Source organism: Phodopus roborovskii, unplaced genomic scaffold, assembly GCF_943737965.1.
Source record: "Phodopus roborovskii unplaced genomic scaffold, PHOROB, whole genome shotgun sequence".
NCBI lineage: Eukaryota > Metazoa > Chordata > Mammalia > Rodentia > Cricetidae > Phodopus > Phodopus roborovskii.
This window is the reverse complement of record NW_026126418.1, coordinates 25,512,258-25,518,751: the sequence shown is the minus strand read 5'-3', so window position 1 is coordinate 25,518,751 and position 6,494 is coordinate 25,512,258. Positions and strand designations below refer to the sequence as shown.

At 40.2% G+C, this 6,494-nt stretch overlaps 1 non-coding gene across 1 annotated transcript; it reads left to right on the top strand.

Moving 5' to 3' along the window:
- Window positions 1-588: 588 nt before the first annotated feature.
- On the top strand, window positions 589-752 carry LOC127222882 (U1 spliceosomal RNA). The gene has a single exon (XR_007834571.1). It is a non-coding gene; the product is annotated as a U1 spliceosomal RNA (small nuclear RNA).
- Window positions 753-6,494: the final 5,742 nt, after the last annotated feature.

Below are 6,494 nucleotides of genomic sequence, written 5' to 3'. Positions count from 1 at the left end.
AGTGTTTAATTGGAGGCTTGCTTACAGTTCCAAAGGGTTAGTCCATGGCTATCATGGTGGGGAGCACGGCAACAGGCATGCATGATGATGTAGCAATAGCTAAGAGCTTATATTGTAATCTGAGCTATGAGGTGGTGGCCCTGTGGGATAGAGAAGGAGAGGGAGAAAGACCAGGCTTGGTATAGGTTTTTGACCTCAGAGCCTACTCTCACTGATATACCTCCTCCATCAAGCCATACCTCCCAATCCTTCCTAAATAGTCCACCAATTCCACCAGCTCAGGACCAATATTCAAGTACACAGACCTATGGGGGCCATTCTCATTCAAACCACCACACTAAGTAACAAACACTTTCAGTAACTATATGAGTGGCACCATATGTCAGATATTGTATTGTGAGGTGTATTGTAGAGGGAGAAAAGGCATCTATAGAATCAGACAACAGACTTGATGTTTTCAGAACTTTCTATGCAGTGAGAAGGATTTAAGAGGATTCATTCACAAAGGAGTCTGTACAGACCAATTGGAAGAAAGTACAGGAAAGAAAAACAAACTCCACCAGGAAGAAGATAAAAACATGTGGCCTAATACTTACCTGGCAGGGGAGATACCATGATCATGAAGATGGTTTTCCCAGGGTAAGGCATATCCATTTCACTCCAGATGTGCTGACCCCCGTGATTTCCCCAAATTCGGGAAACTTGACTGCATAATCTGTGGTAGTGGAGGACTGCTTTCGAGCCCCCCTCCCCGCCCCCAAATGTGGCCATCTAGGAAGAGGAGCTTTGTGAAAGGAAGGAGCATGTGGCTGGGGACTGTCCTGGGGCAAGGTCTTCCAGTTAGTCAGAAGAAAACATGTAAAGGCCCCAACTCAACATTAGCGAGAAAACCATCCTTAGCAGCAAGAGGAAGTAGAATGATGGGAAGAAGTGAGGCAGTTATGGAGGAGACAAAGCCTAGAGCTTGTTTCTCAGAGAAGAGCTGTGATTGATGAGTAGGGTGTGATGGTGACTTGGGCACAGTTCATATATTTAGAAAGATTTATTTCAAGCCAGAGTGTAGCATATCAATTATAGCATTGATTGATTAATTATTGCAGTTTTCCTAGTAATAAATAGTGGTGTTTGAGTCAGACTGATGAAGAGGGTATCAGCAAAGCAGGGTACACAGCTCAGAACATTCGGGAACACTAACCTAAAATGACAGCCACTTTTATACAAAGTACCCCAATGGATGTAGAATAATGTGATTATTTTTATCTTTGATAAATGTTATTTATCTCTTTAGAAATTATATACAAAATCAATAACTCACTCATGATGTAACCACTTTGAAAAGCATGCAGCCTAATGACTGCCACCACATCAATTCAGTACTTTAAAAGGTTACAGCTCTGGTGATTCTTATTTGACAGTCGAAGAAAACCCAGCTTAGGCCAGTTCCATAACATTCTCTGTGCTTCCTAAATACTTACTGAGGATGTGAAACTCAAGCCCAGATCAGCCAGATCCCAAGGCAGGTGTCCTTTAGCAACTATATTGTAATGGAACAGAATCTAAACGAGATCTACTTACAAATTATATTTTGTAAAAACATTCTTCATGTTTGTTTCTAGGAGCTCAGTTTAAGCTTGATGGGCTTGGCCAATCTGAAAATAGCAAAGAGCTGTGATATCAGTGGCTGCTTCTTTCTGTAGATAGGTCTGAGGAAATGGTAACCAATACATTAGGCAGCTGTGCCTTCCCAAGTTTTATCATCAATTAATTTAATTGACTAATCAGTTCAAAAATATGCTGCTGAAAAATATTCTATATCCTTGCATTAAACTTTCTCATGAAAAATTCACTGTTTTAAGGCTTTACTAAAATTTGTTCTCCTATACAAATTCAAATTGTTTTGTCTCCAAATGTATCTAGCTTAGAACATTTTTATAAGTGGCATAGAAGGCCAATACAAAACAGACTCATTTTTTTAAAGATGTTTGTCTCATGATATTTTGTTTAGACTTTTTTTCCCCCTTGTCTGTCTTCTATTTGTATATTGTGGCTTCTTAGTTTAAAAAAAAAATGGATTTTATGTGTCTGCATGTGTATCTGTTTTTCATGCTTTTTCTTTTTTTTATAATTTTTTTATTTAATTTTATATAACAAAGTCCAATTAAATGAAAACAAACATTTATACACAATATTTGGGAATTTGGGCGTCGTTCTTTCCAAACTACTTCCTGCTGGTAAGGGGCGCTGTCTTGGGGGATTCGAAGAAGATTCAGATATCCTAGCTGTGGTCTGTAGGGCTGTTTTGTCCAGCTGTTTTGAATTTAGGATCACCTTGTACTCTGTTTCAGGCAGTCTGGCATGATCAAACCACATTAGTCTGGAAGGAATCCACATCTTTTCATTTTCTGTGGAAACAAAAATAGAAATCCTTTTCCCCAGTAACTTGTTCTTCAAGTTAAATTTTGGAGTCAAAGCATTTTTTTAAAATTTATTATTTTACATGTGGATCCCAGTTCCCTCTCTCTCCCTCCCTCCCCCCCTCCCTCCCTCCCTCCCCTCCAGCCCTCCCTCCCTTCTTCCCTCCCTTTTACCCTCTCTGCCCTCTCACATGCACTCTAAACACCCTCCCCTCCCATCCCCCCACCCCAATTCCATATGTAGGGGAATGCCATCCAGTTGGGGTCATGTAGATGTGACAGGTCCTGTGAAGTAGGGACTAGAGCTTCTCTCCTGTCTCTAGAATAAGGCAGTTATCCCTCCATGGGGGATATGTTTGCAAAGTCCTTTTGTGCACCAGGGATACTCATGCTTTTTCTTTCTATTTGTCTCAGTTTGCTGTATTTTATTCTGACTTTTTAAATTGGCTTGTTTATTTTCCAAAGAGAGAGGGAGAGGGAGGAAAGAGAGAGGGAATGAAGGAGAGAGGAAGAGAGATGTGGAATTGATCTGGAAGGAGACAGGGAAATTGTGATCAGAATGTAGTGTCTAAAAAATGCTTTCAATAGAAAAAAGTTGAAACTAAATACTCTTTCTTTCTTTCTTTCTTTCTTTTTTTTATAGTACATCTTGCTTAATTATAACCCAGCACTTGTTCCTTTGTTCCTGGGCATTTTCACTGCTTAAAGACTGATGAAGGGAAGTGTTTTCAACTGAAATAGGGAGAGAATAGAGGAAAACTGTGTGTTTGTCACCTCTTTATCAGTATCATTCATTACTGCTGATCTTAGGTTCTAAAATGCAAAGTTCCCAGTTGTCAAGGAGACATGTATTTCAATATAGGTACTTAACAATCTACATGTATCAAACTCATAATGTTAAATCCAGAAAAAAAAAAAAAAAAAAAAAAAAAAAAAAAGCTTACGTTTCCTTCCTGGGAGAGAATCCTTTTTAGTTTTATGAAAATCATCTTGTAAAAGTTGTCTATCAGGCTGGGTAATAACTTGGCAGGTAAAGTGCCCACCATCTAAGGATCTGAGAGTTACCCTTTTCCATGTGTCTGGCTTTAAACAAGTTGCTTCTTCATTGCATAATGATAGTAATAGCTTAGATCCACAGAATACATACAAAATGTCACAGGTAGTGACACTGCTAATGCTGCAGAGGTGGAGACAGGCAAATCACCAAAACTCACTTGTGATATGGTGTGTGTGTGTGTGTGTGTGTGTGTGTGGAGAGGTGTGTTTGTATACATATGGGCACATATTATAATACACTCAAGTGAAGATCAGACAACCTCCAGTGTTGATCCAATTAAAAAGTGTGGTACAGAACTAGACAGAATTCTCAATAGAGGAATCTAAAATGGCTGAAAGACACTTAAGAAAATGTTCAACATCCTTAGCCATCAGGGAAATGCAAATAAAAACAAATCTGAGATAACATCTTACTCCTGTCAGAATGGCTAAAATAAAAAACACCAATGACAGTTTATGCTGGAGAGGATGTGGAGGTAGGGGAACACTCCTCCACTGCTGGTGGGAGTAAAAACTCTTATGGCCACTTTGGAATTCAGTATGGAGGTTTTTCTGGAAAAATGGAAATCAGTCCTACCTCAAGATCCAGCAATTAAACTCTTAGGCATATACCCAAAGGATGTACATCCATACAATAAGGAAATCTGTTCAACTATGTTCATAGCAGTATTTGTAATAGTCAGAACCTGGAATCAACCTAGATACCCCTCAACTGAAGAATGGATAAAGAAAATGTGGTACATTTATGCAATGGAGTACTACTTAGTGGGAAAATAAAACAATGAAATCTTGAAAATCACAGGCAAATGGATGGAACTTGAAGAAACCACCCTAAGTAAGGTAAACAGGTAAACGAGTCACAGAAAGACAAACGTGGTAGTACTCACTCATATATGGATATTAGACATAGAGCAAAGGATCACCAGCCTACAATCTATACGTCCAGAGAAGCTGGGAAACAAGGAGGACCTTAAGAAAGATATGCATGGTCCCATGGTTAAGGGAAAAGGGATAAGAGCTCCTGAACAAATTGGGATCACGCGCAGAGGGGAGAGGAAGGTAGGAGAAAGAAGAAGGGGTGGGAGAACATGAGGAATCAGGAAGATCGAGTCAGGAGATGAATAGAGGAGAGCAAGAAAAGAGACACATCAATGGAGTGAGCCATTATAGATTTAAAAAGAAATCTGGCACTAGGAAATTGTACAGAGATCCACAAGAATGATCCCAACTAGGAATCTAAGCAATAGTGGAGAGGCTACCTTAAATACCCTTCCCCTATAATGAGATTGATGAGTATCTGAAGTGCCATCCTAGAGCCCTCATCCAGGAGCTGAAGGAAGCAGAAGCTGAGATCCACAGCTAAGCATTGTGCTGAACTCCTGGTATCCAGTTGTAGAGAGGGAGGAGAGATGAACAAATGGGTCAAGACCATGCTGGGAAAACCCACAAAAACAGCTGACTCGAGCAAGTGGGAACTCATGGGCCTCAGTCTGATGGCTGGGGAACCAACATAGGACCAAATCAGGCCCCCTGAATGTGGGTGTCAGCTAGGAGGACTGGGCAGGCTATGGGGCCTCTGGCAATGGGAACCAGGATGTATCCCTAGTACACAAACAAACTTCTTAGCCTAGATACATGGGGGAGGGCCTTCCTCAGCTGTCATCAGACAGATTTTGATGATCCATCTTTCCTGGAAGGCCTCACCCTCTCTGAGGAGTGGATGGGGGATGGGATGGGAGGGTTCTGTGGGGGTCATGGGAGGATGGGAGAGGAAAGAGGGAACTGGGATTGCTATATAAAATGAGATTTTCTCTAGTTTAAATAAATTTTTTTTTTTAAAAAAGAAAAAGTCTTCAGTTGTTCATCTCTGTTTATTTCAGGCTAGCCAGTCTGTGAGCTTCTGGGTAACCTCATGTCCTGCCTGTCACTACCAAAGTGCTGAAATTACAGACCACATGCTTTCACATCTAGCTTTGTCTATGTTTTGGGAATCCAAACTCAGGCCCTAATGCTTGTATGAAAATTTCTATACTCAATGAGCTATTGCCCAAGCCCAAGAGTAGATCTAAAAGAAGAGTAGGAGGAGGACGAGGAGGAAGAGGAGGAAGAGGAGGAGGAGGAGAAGAAGAAGGCCTAGCATAGCAGCGCTTACCTGAAATTGAAACACTTAGAGGATCTTGAGTTCAAAACCAATCTGAGCTACATAATGAAATACTGTCACAAAGAGAATAATGAGGAATAATAAGTATATTTTGAGAAATGCTGTGGCCCACCATTTTCTGGGTCTACCCTTCTTTTAGCATTACTCAGTTCCTATTCTGCCAGCCTGCTATGTACAGTCATACAAAATATAGGTGTACTTTCTGCTTACCACTGACACTTCAGATTGATTAATCAAGTCAAAATCTAGCATTGCCCTTGCCTGCTTTTGTATAATAAAAAAGTTTGGATAGTTTAAGCAATAATTGTGAAGTATCTTCTGGGCTCCATAGGGGTGGCAAACATTTACAACACAAACACTAAACTTTAATGTGTAACTGAATTACCTGGGAAAGTCAGAGGCAGGTTTATTTGGTTGGCACAAAGATGAATATAAAGTCCTTAAGACAGCCAATGAAATGCTGGCTTTCACTTTTGTTAGCTTCCTGGCTCTAGTAAAGGCACACACGCTATATGGTTTTGGATATCATACTTGGAATGTAGAGCTAGACTCCACTTTTACAGTTATTGACAATTCTGTGAAGTATCTATGCCTACCATGAAATCAATTTGTTTCACATGGAACTAGTTATATCATCAGCAATTAATAATCTCCTCCTGCTTCGAAAATGAACCCATAGTGTGATGACAACAGAACAGTAAGAACACAAGACTATGTGATCAATTGATTGATGGAACACAATGGAGTTGAGAGACATAAAAGGAGGATGATAATAACCTGTGACATCCAACAATGGGTTAATTGATTGACATTACCTATGGTCACCTGGAATGTAGTGCCATACTGCATAGCTGCTGCAAAAG